The sequence below is a fragment of the Solanum tuberosum genome, unplaced genomic scaffold, assembly GCF_000226075.1.
Source record: "Solanum tuberosum cultivar DM 1-3 516 R44 unplaced genomic scaffold, SolTub_3.0 scf00094, whole genome shotgun sequence".
NCBI classification, from domain to species: domain Eukaryota; kingdom Viridiplantae; phylum Streptophyta; class Magnoliopsida; order Solanales; family Solanaceae; genus Solanum; species Solanum tuberosum.
Window position 1 is genome coordinate 1,504,798 of NW_006239020.1, and position 15,782 is coordinate 1,520,579.

Sequence of the window (15,782 nt, forward strand, 5' to 3'; positions counted from 1 at the left end):
ATTTATACTCTTCCAGATTTTCAACTTTTGGACCAAGAGGTGGTATTAGTCGAGCATCGCCGGCGGCGATGCGCCAAGTATCCCTCTCCATCCCCGTCTTGACTTGCCTCTTCACCATGGAACTTCTGTAACTTTAGGTGATCAGGATCTTTGTCTCTGATCCATTCGGCGGTTTGCCGAAGGTCCATCTCCATCGCCAAGTTGGCTTTTCCCCAGGGCTGGCACACTGTAACTTTTGTGAGCTGCAGTACCACTCAGCGAGTCGCCGAGTTATCTTGGCAATCGTCAGCTTTCCTTACCTTCAGCTTTTCCTCTTCTTTTTGCTAGGTTATGTCTTTGCCTTGCTCTTTTGTCATCATAGCTGCAAATTAGCATTTAAAAATTACTTTAAAGCATAAAATAGGCATTGAGGACAATAAAACAATGAATATCAATCCCTAAATGAGTTCAAATCTCAGACTCAACACACCTCCCTAATCATTTTCTCGAATTACAACCTATAACCTACGGTAGATGAATTCACGCACAATTACTAGAAATTCTAACATATGCACAATGAATTTCTAGGCCAGGGTAATCACACGTCCCCTCAATCGATTTATAATTCATCAAACAACCACTTTGGCCTTAAGAGAGACATCACCCAATCCATCATTGGTCAATTTCAAGTTGTTTTATCAAATTTGGGTTACTTAAACTTTACCGACACAAAACCCAACATACAACAAGAACAATTTCAACACAAACATGAGAAACTAAAACAATTTGGCCTAAAAGATATATTTGACATGCTTGATTTCAAATTGAACAATACACGAACCAACAAGCATATGACCAAGGCATATGATTCAAACAAGAATCTCAATGTTTTTAAAATCAAGTGAAGATCGAATAACTAACCTAAAAAGTAGACAACCAACTAGAATTGGCAAAAGGTAAGGGTTGATGACACTTCAGATGCAAATTACACATGAGGAAAACCACGATAACTACATGAAAATATAATTTTATATTTGCTGGAAAGAGTATATGAGTCGAAAAGTTCAAATAAGAGAGAAAATTTGAATTTAAAAGACTAGAAAGGACATGACTCTTCAGTTCGCGCCCCATTAGCCGAGCTTACTAAAGTCGCCGATCCACTTGGTGAGTCACCGAGTGGATCTCAACTCGCCAAACTTGGTAGATAATCAGCCCTTCGGTGTATGCAAAAGGGTGAGATTGATTGGGCTCGCCGAGTGAGCCATGAACTCGTATAATCTTCTAGAGCATTCATCACTATGGTCCTTTAAGGGCGATGCATTTGGGCGATAATAGGAGCAACTTGACGATTCACCGAGTGGTCCAGCCCCTCACCATTTGCTTTTCCTCGAAACTATGAACTCCAACCTGCGCGTCCATCAAACGTTATTCAAATAACACAAAGTAAAACTTGGGTTGCCTTCCAAGAAGCGTCGTATTTAACATCGTGGCATAATGTGGAAATGCATTCAAGCATCATTAAGTTAGATTGACTCGTAAGAGATATTCCTAAAGGAGAACTGCCGACACACATCCATAAAATTTCGAATGTGATCGTGAGGTTCTTCGTCAACAAGTCCCCCAAAGAAACCTTTCATTTGGAGCAGCTGAAGCATAGTACGGTAACATGAAAAATTGCGTTGCCCACATTTGGGGGGTAAACGAATAGCACTGACACTTCCTATTTGATCAACATTGACGTCGTTCAAGTCTCCGATGTCATCATTGTGTCTAAGTTTACTTGCATTGCTCCCGTTCACACTCATCTCTTCACCTATTGAGAGCAATAAACAAAAACACTAATTAGAAAATTCTGCAACAACAAAATTAGTGAAAAAAAACACTTCAATAAAAGAATTGTAAGCACCACTCCCCGGCAGGGACGTCATTTTTGAACACTCAACTACATATTTTTATAATCCAAAGTGTAGGCGGTTGCTAACAAGTATAAACCAAACAATGAGTTGGGGTCGATCCCACAAAGAATGATACAGTAAAGAATTCAAGTATGGAGTGTAGAAGTACTCTAATCTCTTGTAGAAGTAAGGGGATAAGCGACATAAGATAAATCAACGAGTTTTAATCATCAATGTGAAGAGAGTTTGGTAACCAATTGTTAACAGAAACAAGTAGTAGAGACTTTGAACAAGTATAAAGAGGGCCTTAGGGGTATGTGAATAATTGAGCATTGATTTCGCTTAATGGGTAATTATCAATTACATTAAGTTGTTGAATCTCAACTTCCAAGTAGGAATACTAAGATCTTCGGACAAACCCCAAGGTTTTTAATGTTCAACTTTCACTTGTTGACAATCTAGACACTTAGCCACAAATTCTTTAATATCCTTCTTTATCTCATTCCACAAATAGACTTCTTGCATGTCACGGTACATATTGGTGGCTCCCGGGTGAATGGAATATCGAGAACTATGGGCTTCTAATAGAATATGCTCCCTCAAATAATCAACATTGGGAACACATAAATGACCTTGATAACGAATCACACAACGTCCTTCTTACGAGAAAGCCTCAACGGACTTCTTAAGCACCGCTTCCTTCAATTTAACCAAAGTGGGATCAAGGCCTTGCTGGGATTTCACATCTGACACAAAAGACGATTAAGAACCATTGTTACCATAACACCACCTTCGGTAGAGTCAACCAACTGAACTCCCAATCGGGCTAATCTATGAACATCTCTAACCAATTCCTTCTTAACATCCTCTATATGAGAAACACTACCCATTAATATCCGATTAGGAGCATCCACCACCATATTTACCTTGCCAGAATGATAGAGAACACTCATGTCATAATCCTTTAGCAACTCAAGCTACCTCCTTTGGCGAAGATTCATATTTTTCTGCTTAAACACATATTGCAAACTTTTATGGTCCATAAAGACATCAACATGTACACCATATAAGTTTTGCCTCCAAATCTTTAAGGCAAACACAACCATCGCTAGTTCCAAATCATGGGTAGGATAGTTCTTTTCATGAATCTTAAGTTGTCGTGAAGCATAAGCAATAACCTTCCCATTTTGCATAAAAACATACCCTAGTCTGACTCTTGAAGCATCACAATAAACCAAAAATACATTATATCCTTCTGGTAAGGTCAACACCAGAGCAGAAGTCACTCTATCTTTCAATTCCTGAAAACTCTTCTCACACACTTCAGACCAAATGAACTTAACCTTTTTTTGGGTTAATGCCTTCAATGGAGAGGCAATCGAAGAAAACTCTTCAACAAACCTTCTATAGTAACCAGCAAAACCCAAGCAACTTTGAATATTCGAAGGGGATAGAGGTCTAGGACAAATCTTAACCGCATCACATTTCATAGGATCTACCTCAATACCCTTACCAGAAACAATGTGACCAAAAAAGAGATAGATCTTAACCAAAAATCACATTTGCTAAACTATGCAAAGAGTTGTTAGTCCTTGAGAATTCGCAGTACAATACTGAAATGATTGGTATGCTTATCCTCACTCCTTGAGTAAATCAAGATATCATCGATAAACACAATCACAAACACGTCAAGGTATTTTCTAAACACCTTATTCATTAAATCCATAAATGTTTCAAGGACATTAGTCAAGACAAAAGATATTACCGAAAACTCATAATGACCATACCATGTTCGAAAATCTGTCATTGGAATGTAATCTTCCTTCACACTCAGTTTATGGTAACTTGATCAGAGTTTGATATTAGAGAAGTAACTCGATCCTTACAGTTGATCGAACAAATCATCTATCCTTGGAAAAGTATATTTGTTTTTAATGGTTACCTTGTTCAATTGTAGGTAGTCAATACACATATGGAGTTAACCTTCTTTCTTTCGAAAAACAAAACTGGAGCATCCCATAAAGAGATACTCGGTCGGATAAAACCCTTATCCAACCAATCTTGCAGTTGTTATTTTAACTCCTTAAGTTCTACCAGAGCCATACGATAATGAGGAATAGAGATAGGTTGTGTATATGGGAGAAGGTCAATACCAAAGTCTATTTCCCTTTTGGGAGGAACACCAGGTAAATCATCGGGAACATTTCTTGAAACTCATTAGCAACGGGGACTGACTCAAGAGTAGGGGTCTCAGAATCCATATTTCTTACCCGAACAAGATGATATATGAAACCCTTAGAAATCATTTTTCTAGCTTTAAGAAAAGAAACAAACTGACTCTTAGGCATAGAATTTAACCATTTCAACCCTAGGATGGGTTCATTTGGAAATGGAAACTTGACTACTTGGGTTCTACTATTGTCACGACCCAAGGGTACACCCTAGATGTAACAGGGCACATGGAATCCCGAAAGGCCTCAAGTAAGCCACTTAGCTTATCATCATCACATAAGTATAGAATAATAAAGAATAGAAACACAATTTCAAGTCTTTAAGAAAAATCTTTATAAAAGTAAAGCGAAAGTCTAGACATAGTCTCAATAAGCCATCTACTACAATCGGAGTCTCAAGATAATGGGTCACAACCCTTACAATGGAGAATATGAAAATATCTAATACAACTAAGGAAGTGAAACAACAATTAAAGCTCATTGTCCTCGGATCCATGAGGACATACCACTAGCTTGATGAGCAATCAATCCAAGCTTGAACTAGAAGGGACAATCACCTCACATGCCGGAACCTACACTTTGTGAAAACAGTAGAAGAAATATGGGTTAGCACAATTAATGTACTAAGTATGATAATCATGCATAAAATCATGAAAATATGCAAAAAGGGATAATTTAGTTGAAGAGCATGCAATTTATAAGGATTGAAAACTATCATGAAAATTAGGTATAAAAACATAAGTCATAAGCGTAATCAATGTATCAGTCATCGCATCATAAAAGGAACCCACTATGAATACTGTCAAAGTCTACTCGTGCCACACATATGTAAAGTACCATAACCCTACTCATGCTAAGTAAAACTCCTTAAGCAAACATAGTTAATACTTTACCTTCATTAGTACTTTCGGAATAAGCCTTAACATACATAGACCATTTGAGCTAAACATGGAATCCGGTGCCATCCCCCAAACCGAAAAAAAGTGCCTACTTGTTTAAGGTAGAAATAAATGTATTATATTTTTGGTGGATCCACTAGCTAAAGACCTATGTGGGCACATAGTTAAGGGATACATAGATTGCTACTAGAAACCTGCCCTTTCTAGCGAGGGAGCTCCCATCTCATGAGATACATTATAGAAATCCATCCTTTCTAGCAGGGTATTTCCATCACATATTCATTATCCACTTGGTGCTAACAATTACTTCCCATAATTACATGTTAAATATTGAATTTCATTTATATATATATATATATATATATATATATATGAAGGAGTGTCTTAACCCTTCACCTAACACAATTCACAAAATAGCTCATAGATTCAATAGGTGAGAATGGACTTTCATCCTTAGAATCGTCATATAGTGAGAAGGACTTTCACATCATGATCATTATCTATCTAACATAATGAACTTTCAATTAACACAATAACTGTGTCACAAGCATGTTCATAAAGCATGCATACATGAAGGCCACAATTTGGCCTAATTCCCATGTCTTACCCTTCTTAGATCATGGATCTCCTTCTTGAAATCAATTTAGGGTTAATACATTCAACATGGATAATATAATGATCAAAATAACTACATTACAATAATATAATTCCATACAATTGACCTTACTAAAATTCACCCACATTCGAGTCATAAATTTAGGGTTAGGAGGACATCATGGATTCATGGTGAATTTATCATAAAAATATCTTAAAAGCAGTAATTAAACCATAATAAAAGACAATTAAATCATTGAAAACGATTTGATGAAGAATCCATGATTTGAAGAGAACCCTAGGTCCTTAGAGACATTTCCTACTTTGAAATTGAAGAGTTTAAGGGATCCATGGAAGAAAGCATCCCATGGATCAAGATTACCATACCTTAATTGAAGATCCTTCACGAAATTGAAGAGGAAAGATGAGTTCTTGAGCCCTAGTCTTCAAGTTCTTCTGCTTCTTCAATGTTGTTTTCTAGTGAAATAAATATTGGAGGGAAGAGCTTTTGATTTGGGTCTTGAGAGAATGAGTTAATTTGATCAGTTTAGGGGTCTTATTAAGTATATATAGTTATTTTTGAATTAGTATTAACGACCCTACTTAATTAATTAATTAACCCTAAGACCCTCCCTTATCTCTAACTTAAACTAAAAATCAAACCTACAAGTGTCACCTACGAAACACCATCCAAGGACCGTGGGTGGGTCCACGTGCCGTACTGGCAAACTGTGGTTTGCATCAGAGAGTGGGAGAAAAATGGGGAGGCTGATCCTCGACCCACGACCCCCACCTATGGGGCGTGGGTCCACCCACGGCTCGTGAGTGCCCATCTGTGGTTTAAGTTATTTTTGACAGCTTTTTAGGCAGCCTCCTTGGTCATCCTCAAGGATCCTTGGGGGGTCCTTGGGGTTCATGCCTTGACATTCATACCCAAACTTGTTTCTACCAAGTCTCAGAGGTTATTTTACGACTCTAATCATTACGCTAAACCTCAATTAGGCTACTAGTATACACTTTAGGTTCTAGTTTAGTTTATTAGTTTTTCGGCAAAAGATCAATGCCAAAATCTATTTCCCACTCGAGAGGAATGTCGGGTAAGTCATTGGGAAATACTTTCGAAAATTCATTCACCACGGGGACCAACTCTAAAGAGGGGACCTTCGACACAACATCTATCACCCTAATAATATGATAAATGCACCCTTTGGTTATCATTTTCCTAGCTTTTAGACATGAAACAAATTGACCTCTAGTGATAAAATTACCCCCTTTCCACTCTACAATTGGCTCATTTGGAAATTGGAATTTGACAACCCGAGTCCTACAATCTGTAGAAGCATTACATGCATGCAACCAATCCATACCCAAAATCACATCAAAATCTAACATGTATAACTCCACTAAGTCCACTAAAGTGACTTTATGAGATAATGAAATTGGACTACTTCTATAAACTTTCTTAGCCACTACGGACTCACCAACGGGGGTAAAAAGTGAAAAAGGCTCTAATAACACTTCGGGGAGTATTTCAAATTTCATGGCCACAAGAGGCGTAACAAAAGACAAAGTAGCACCGGGGTCTAACAATGTATATGCATCAATAGAAAAGACTCGTAACATACCGGTCACCACATCCGGTGAGTTCTCTTGGTCCTCTCGAGATCGAAGAGCATAAAAGTGGTTTTTCTTTTGAGCATTGGAGTTTGAATCGCTTGGAGGAGTTTGCTTATTTTTATTCCCCTTTGCCGAATGTGTTGGACAATTTGTCAATTGGTGTCCACTCTTACCACAACCATAACACACACCCAAACTGGCTAGGCATTTGCCATCATGTTTCGTAGCACACTTGGAACAAGTAGGCTTGATCTTAGAATACCCATCACTATTGCCTCTTTGGGGCTTAGGGTTAGACACCCTATCTTTGTTTACCATTGGGGAAACACTAGAGGAACCTTGGTTGGAGAACCTTTGCTGACTCTTTGTCTACCTTGCCCATCTGACTTAGCATTGGAAAAGTTCCCTTCACCGGTCTTTGCCCTCTTCACCTCCCTATTCATCTTCTTGAGCTTTTGTTCCTCAATTTGTTCGGTATGAACCATTAGACTTGCAATATTCATACTCGGGATAAGCATTACCGAACGACATTCATTAACTACCAATTCAGACACTCCCATCACAGATTTTTTTATTCTATCCCTTGAGTCTGCTACCACGGTTGGAGCATACTTGGATAGTTGGGTGAACTTGAGAGAATACTCTTTCACAGTCACCCCCCCTTGTCGAAGGTTTATGAACTCTTGCATTTTTTCGTTCCCTCAACTCTAGAGGGAAAAACCTATCTAGGAATGCTTCTTTGAACAACTCCCAATCTATGGGACCCGCTCCTCTTGGCCTCTTACCTTTCCATTGTTCAAACCAAATTTGAGCTACATCTATGAGTTGGTAGGCGAATAATTCCGCCTTCCCCTCAGAAGACACCCCCATGGCACCCATATCTTGCAAACCTCATCAATGAACCTTTGAGGATCCTCATCCATCTTGGAACCAAGGAACTCGGGTGGATTCATCCTAGCAAAGTCTCTCAATCTCGAAGCCATAGAATTCTCATTAGTGTTAACCCTAAGCCCAACATCCCTATTAGCTTAAGCCGGTATAGCTTGGGCTTGAGCTTGGGCCATCATGTCTTGAGTTTGGACTGTCATGGTTGGAGTTATCATTTGCATAGTAGCCCTAAATTCCACTTGAGTCACATTTTTGGTTACCGGATCAACCGGAGCTTGCTCATCTTGAGGAGCTTGATCACCTCGAGGAACTCCTTGATTCACAAATTCCTCTTCCTCCCTTCTTGCGTTAGCCCTTCGTATATTCATTTCCTGAAGACATAAAAGAAGGATTAGAAGGAAAAGTTTATAGAGTTAGACTCCATGGAACGACCTAAGAATAATGAAGAAAGTGAAATTTCCTAGCATCTTATAGTCGAGACTCATAAATGTGGCACGCTTCACACTATGAATAAGACTCTACTCGACGTGGCTTATGAGACATATTCCTAGAATCGTTCTAAACCTTTTTCTTTGATTACTAAGTTTGTCACGATCCAAGGGTACCCCCTAGATGTAACATGGCACATGAAACCCCGAAAGGCCCAAAGTAAGCCACTTAGCTTATCATCATCACATAAGTATAGAATAATAAAGAATAAAACCAAAATTTCAAGTCTTTAAGAAAAATTGTTATAAAAGTAAAGCGGAAGTCTAGACATAGTCTCAATAAGCCATCTACTACAATCGGAGTCTCAAGATAACGGGTCACAGCCCTTACAATGGAGAATATGAAAATGTCTAATACAACTAAGGAAGTGAAACAACAATAAAGCTCATTGTCCTCGGATCCATGAGGACATACCACTAGCTTGATGAGCAATCAATCCAAGCTTGAACTAGAAGGGACAATCACCTCACACGCCGGAACCTACACTTTGTGAAAAGAGTAGAAGAAATATGGGTTAGCACAATTAATGTACTAAGTATGATATTCATGCAAAAAATCACGAAATTATACAAAAATGGACAATTTAGTTGAAGAGCATGCAATTTATAAGGATTGCAAACCATCATGAAAATTAGGTATAAAAGCATAAGTCATAAGCGTAATCAATGTATAAGTCATCACATCATAATAGGAACCCACTATGAGTACTCTCAAAGTCTACTTGTGCCATGTATAAGTAAAGTCCCATAACCCTACCCATGCTAAGTAAAACTCCTTAAGGAAACATAGTTAATACTATACCTTCATTATTACTTTGGGAATAAGCCTTAACCGACAAAGACCATGTGAGCTAAACATGGAATCCGGTGTCATCCCCCACACCGAAAAGAGGTGTCTTACTTGCCTAAGGTAGAACTAAATGTATTAGCTTTTAGGTGGATCCACTAGCTAAAGACCTACGAGGGCACATAGTTAAGGGATACATAGATTGCTACTAGAAACCCGCCCTTTCTAGCGGGGGAGCTCCCTTCTCATGAGATACATTATAGAAATCCATCCTTTCTAGCGGGGGTATTTCCATCTCATATTCATTATCCACTCGGTGCTAAGCATTATTTCCCATAATTACAAGTTAAATCTTGAATTGCATTTATTCATATGGAGGAGTGTCTAAACCCTTCACCTAACACAATTCACAAAATAGCTCATAGATTCAATAGGTGAGAATGGACTTTCATCCTTAGAATCATCATATAGTAAGAAGGATTTTCACATCATGGTCATTATGTCTTTAAGAGAATGAACTTTCTATATAAACAATAACTAGTTCACAATCATGTTCATAAAGCATGCATACATGAAAGCCACAATTTGGCATAATTCCCATGTCTTACCCTTCTTGGATCATGGATCCCCTTCTTGCAATCAATTTAGGGTTAATACATTCAACATGGATAGTATAATGATAACAAATAACTACATAACAACAATATAATTCCATACGATTGACCTTACTAAAATTCATCCACATTGGAGTCATAAATTTAGGGTTAGGAGGACATCATGGATTCATGGTGAATTTATCATAAAAACATCTTAAAAAAAGTAATTAAACCATAATAAAAGACAATTAAATCATTGAAAATGATTTGAGGAAGAATCCATGATTTGAAGAAAACCCTAGGTCCTTAGAGACTTTTCCTACTTTGAAATTGAAGAGTTTAAGAGATCCATGGAAGAAAGCATCCCATGGATCAAGATTACCATACCTTAATTGAAGATCCTTCACGAAATTGAAGAGTAAAAATGAGTTCTTGAGCCCAAGTCTTCAATTTCTTCTTCTTCTTCTTCAATGGTGTTTTCTAGTGAGAGAAATATTGGAGGGAAGAGCTTTTGCTTTGGGTCTTGAGAGAATGAGTTAATTTGATTAATTTAGGGGTCTTATTAAGTATATATAGTTATTTTTTAATTATTATTAACGACCCTACTTACTTAATTAATTAACCCTAAGCCCTTCTCTTAACTCTAACTTAAACTAAAAATCCAACCTGCAGGTGTCACCTACGAAACCCCACCCACTGTCTGTGGGTGGGACCACATGCCATACTGGCAAACCGTGGTTTGCATCCGAGAGTGGGAGAAAAATGGAGAGGCTCAGCCTTGACCCACGACCCCCACCTACGGGTCATGGGGCCACCCACGGCTCATGGGTCCCCATCTGTGGTTGAAGCTGTTTTTGACAGCTTCTTAGGCAGCCTCCTTGGTCATCCTCAAGGACCCTTGGGGGGTCCTTGGCGGTTCATGCCTTGACGTTCATACCCAAACATGTTTATACCAAGTCTCAGAGGTTATTTTATGACTCTAATCATTACACTAAACCTCAATTAGGCTACTAGTTTACACCTTAGGTTCTAGTTTAGTTTATTAGTTTTCCGGAATGTTACAACTATCAATTGAAGCATAACATGAATGCAAACAATTCGTACTAAGATTAACATCAAAATCTAAAATATCAAGTTCTACAATATCAATATGAGTGACTCTATGGGATAAGGAGATAAGGCACTTTCTATATACTCTTCTAGCCACAATAGATTCTCCAATAGGAGTAAAGACAGAAAAAAAGGTCTAACAAAATATCTAGAAGAATATAAAACCTCATAGCCACATATGGTGTCACAAAAGACAAGGTAGCACGGAGATAAAGCAAAGCATAAACATCAAGATGGAAGACTTTCAACATACCGGTAACCACATCGAGGGAACCCTCTTGCTCATGACGAATCTAGAGTGCATAAAATATATTTTGCTTCTGACTTCCACTAGATCGGACAAAGGGTAAGGTTGAGCCCCTCGACTATTATTTCCTTCATTCTTAGAAACTGAGGGACAATCCCTTATCTTATTATCTGTCTTGCCACAACCAAATCATGCATTAGAACCAGCTAGACATTTACCATCATGCTTCCTTCCACATTTAGAACAAGTAGTCCACGAAGATCCACTACCATTTCCTCCTTGAGGCTTAGGGTTAGACACCCAATCCTTGTTGAATTTAGGAATAGGAGCATTGGAGGAACTTTAAATGGAAAACTTTTTTTCGAACTTAGAACGACCATGTCTCTCGGACCTCGAATGTGAAAAGTCACCATCCCCGGTCTTTGTGCTCTTTACTTCCCAAACTTTCCTTAAGTTTCTCATTTTCGATTTGCTGAGCATGCACCATTGGAGAGAAATGTCAATATCGTTAATGAGCATGGCTGTACAACAATCTTTAACCATCATTTCGGACACACCTAAAAGAAACTTACTCATCCGTGCCCTAGGATTGACAACTATTATAGAAGCCTATCTAGAGAATTGTGTGACCTTCAAAGCATAATCCTTCACACTCATGTTTCCTTGATGAAGGTTGATGAATTCATGTACCTTTTCCTCTCTCATCTCAAGGTCAAATAACCTATTAAGAAAAACAACCTTAAACTTTTCCCAATCAAGAGGTTTCACATCAACCACCCTCTCTTCCTTCCATTGGTTGAACCACACTTGAGCAACACCCTTAAGTTGATAAACAACCAATTCCACCTTTTCCACTAGCATCACTCCCATGATCATCAACACGTTATAAACCTCAATGAACCCTTGAGGATCTTCCTCAACCTTAGAACTATGAAACTACAGAGGATTCACTCTAGTGAAGTCTCTAACTCTAGTTGACGATGTACCCACATTAGGGTCCATGGTGACCACAACCTCCCTATTGGCTTGAGCCAACACTTGAAAAGCAGCCCTAAACTCCGCATTATCCACTTTCTCGGACAAAGGGTCAACCAAAACTTTAGGAGCTTCTTGTTCCACATTATCTCATGCATTCCTTCTAGCATATTTCTTTTGAGTGACTATATCTTGAAAATCATAAGATAGGGATTAGGAGAGAGACATTTTAGAGTTAGATTCTACCGCACGACTTTAGAGTGATGAACGACGTGGAGTTTCCTTAACATCTTATACCTTTTTAATCATAAATATGGTACAATATACACTCATGAACAAGACTCTACTCGATGTGACTTATGAGATTTACTAGGACCTTCCTAAACCTTGTGCTCAGAATACCAAGTTTTTACATGACCCAAAGTACACCCTAGACGTGATATGGTGTATAGGACCCCGAGAGGCCTAACACATAGCATACATCATAAAAGATAATAGATTTAAAGAGTTTAAAAATAACATTTCTTATAAAAGAGTTTGACATGAAATAGTGGAAGTCTAACATAAGCTTCAAAGCCATCTATTACATAAAAAGAGTAATTGGGACGTAACCCATGCATTACATACAATATCTGAATGGAAAAGACATGAAAGCAATAAAAGAGTCTCAGTTCTCGAAACATGAGGACTCACCAATCAAGATATCTATATGAGATCACTAGCCACGACTATTTAGAGAAAGGAGCATCGGACCCTACATTAGTGAAAAATGCAGGCAAAAGTATGCGTTAGTACATGGAATGTACCAAGTATTATAGAAATGCATAAGAGTTATGAAATCATGCTAAAAGGGGCTTTACATGTAACACCTCAGATTCGAGAAAGGGGAAATAACAGTTTTTCAGAAGTTCCTGGTGCCATCCGACAGAGGCCAACCACGGCCTGTGGAGTGAAACACAGACCATTGGTCTGATCCGTGGATTAGCCACCTAAATAGGCTCAGAGGACCACGAACCACGGCCTAGACCAACAAACCGTTGTTGGGTCCACTATCTGTGGATTGAGGTCCATGGATCATGGCCTCAAAGTCCAGTCTCTGATGAAGACCACAGATGTCAAGGAAAAAACATCAGTCAAACCACGATCCATCGGTCAAGGCCTGTAGGTTGAAGGTCGGAAGTTATTCTAGGGGTACTTGGGTCTTTTTCTAATTAGTCTAGCCTAATACTATGCATTTTACCCTTCAACAAAACCCCTATATAAGTGTTTTAACTCTAAAATTTCCCAATTTAAAATCATTCTCTCAAATTTACAAAAGAAGAAGAAGTCTTCCTCGCAAATATTTCTCTCTCAAAAAGGCTTGACGAAAAAGGGTCCAAGCTAGGGTTTGCATGTCCATTCTCCAATTCCTCCATTGAAGTTAAGAAGTTGGCATTGAGGTATGATAGTTTTAATCTATGGATTCATTCCACTCATGGAGTTCCCAAATTCTCCTATCTTCAAAGTTAGAATTCCCCAATTGAGTTAGGATTTTCTTCTATGTTGTAGGTCTCTCTAATTATTGATTTAATTGATTGATCTAAGATATTTTATACATGAATTGAGTTAGTCTCAGGATTTTATGATGATTCCCCATTAACCCATGTAATCCCCATGTTTTCCAAGTTATGATCATATGATGTGGGTTTTGTATTATGAAAGAGAAGTTTATGAAATCAAGCATGTTCTTATGAAATTTATGTAATTGTTTGAAGGATGCTTTGAGAGTGAAGTATCAATGATGATGTTGTTGTTGTGTTGTTGAAAGGATTTCTCATATACACATGAAAGTATGATTGTGAAAGGTTTTCTCACACACTAAGGATTCTAAGGTTGAAAGGTCTTCTCACCTAAATGAATCAAAGATAAGGATCTTTCTAAATAAAAACCTAGCATGAATTGGTTATTGAATGATACCTTTCCATGGATGACTTATGACCTAGCTTGCATTGGTAAGATGATGTGCCTTTTCATGGATAATAAGAATAAGTAAGAAAATGATTGTTTTGTAGGATTTATACTTACCACCAGGAGGATATTGAGATTGAAGCTCTCATGTGAGTAGAGGTCGAGTTTCTAGAAGCAATCTCTTTATCCCTTACCTATGTGCCCACATAGGATGATTGTCTAGATTGACATTATCTAGTGGATCCACCTAAGCTAGAAGTTTATGGTCCATACCTTGGCAAGTAGGATAACCCTTTTCGGTGTGGGGGACACCGAGGATCATGTTATAGCTCACATGGTCTTTATGTCGGTTAAGGCTACTTCCCACAATAATTAAGAACTAAGGTTACTTGAAGAAGTATCTCACATGTGTTCAAATGTTTTAAAGATGTTAGCTTGCATTGGCAATGTTTTATGATTCGCTAAGGTGAATGTGGTGGCAGGGGCTCTTAGCCGGTTATTTATTGGTACTGTTACTCATATCGAAGAAGATAAAAAAGAGTTGGTTCGAGATGTTCATAGATTGTCCTAGTTGGGTGTATAGTTGGTGGACTCTACCAAGGGTGGTGTTACAGTCCACAATGGTTCAGAATCATCTTTTGTGGCAGATGTGAAAGCCAAGCAAGGTCTCGATCCAACTTTGGCTGAATTGGAGGAGGCAATGCTTAAGAAATCCGTAGAGGCTTTCTCCCAAGGGGGAGGTGGGGTACTTAGGTATCAAGGAAGTTTGTGTATTCCCGATGTAGATGACTTGACGGAACAAATCTTGTCACAAGCCGATGGTTCTCGGTATCCCATTCACCCGAGAGCCACCACGATGTACCGTGTTTTGCGAGAGATCTATTGGTGGAATGGGATGAAGAAGGATATTGCAGGATTTGTGGCTAAGTGTCCTAATTCTCAACTAGTGAAATTTGAGCATCAGAAAGTGGGAGGTTTGTCCCAAGGCATTAAAATTCCTACTTGGAAGTGGGAAGATTTGAATATGGACTTTGTTGTTGGGTTGCCTCGCACCTGGCAACAACACGCCTCAATTTGGGTTATAGTAGACCGAATGACGAAATCAGCCCATTTCATTCCCGTTAAGGTTTCCTTTTCGGCGAAAGATTATACTAAGTTGTACTTGAGATAAATGATAAGATTGAATGGAGTGCCTTTGTCCATTATTTCCGATCGTGGTACCCATTTCACTTCCTAGTTTTGGAGATCTTTTCAAAATGGTCTTGGTACTCGTGTAAAGCTTAGCACAAACTTTCATCCACAAACTGATGGGCGGGTGGAGTGTTCTATCCAAACTGTGGAAGATATGTTGAGATATTGCGTGATTGATTTCAAGGGTAATTTGGATGACCACTTTCGTTTGATTGAGTTTGCATATAACAATAGCTATCACTCAAGTATTGGTATGGCTCCATTTGAGGCATTGTATGTTATGAGGTGTAGATCTCTTATAAGTGGGTTTGAGGTTGGTAAGTTGCCCTAATAGGTCT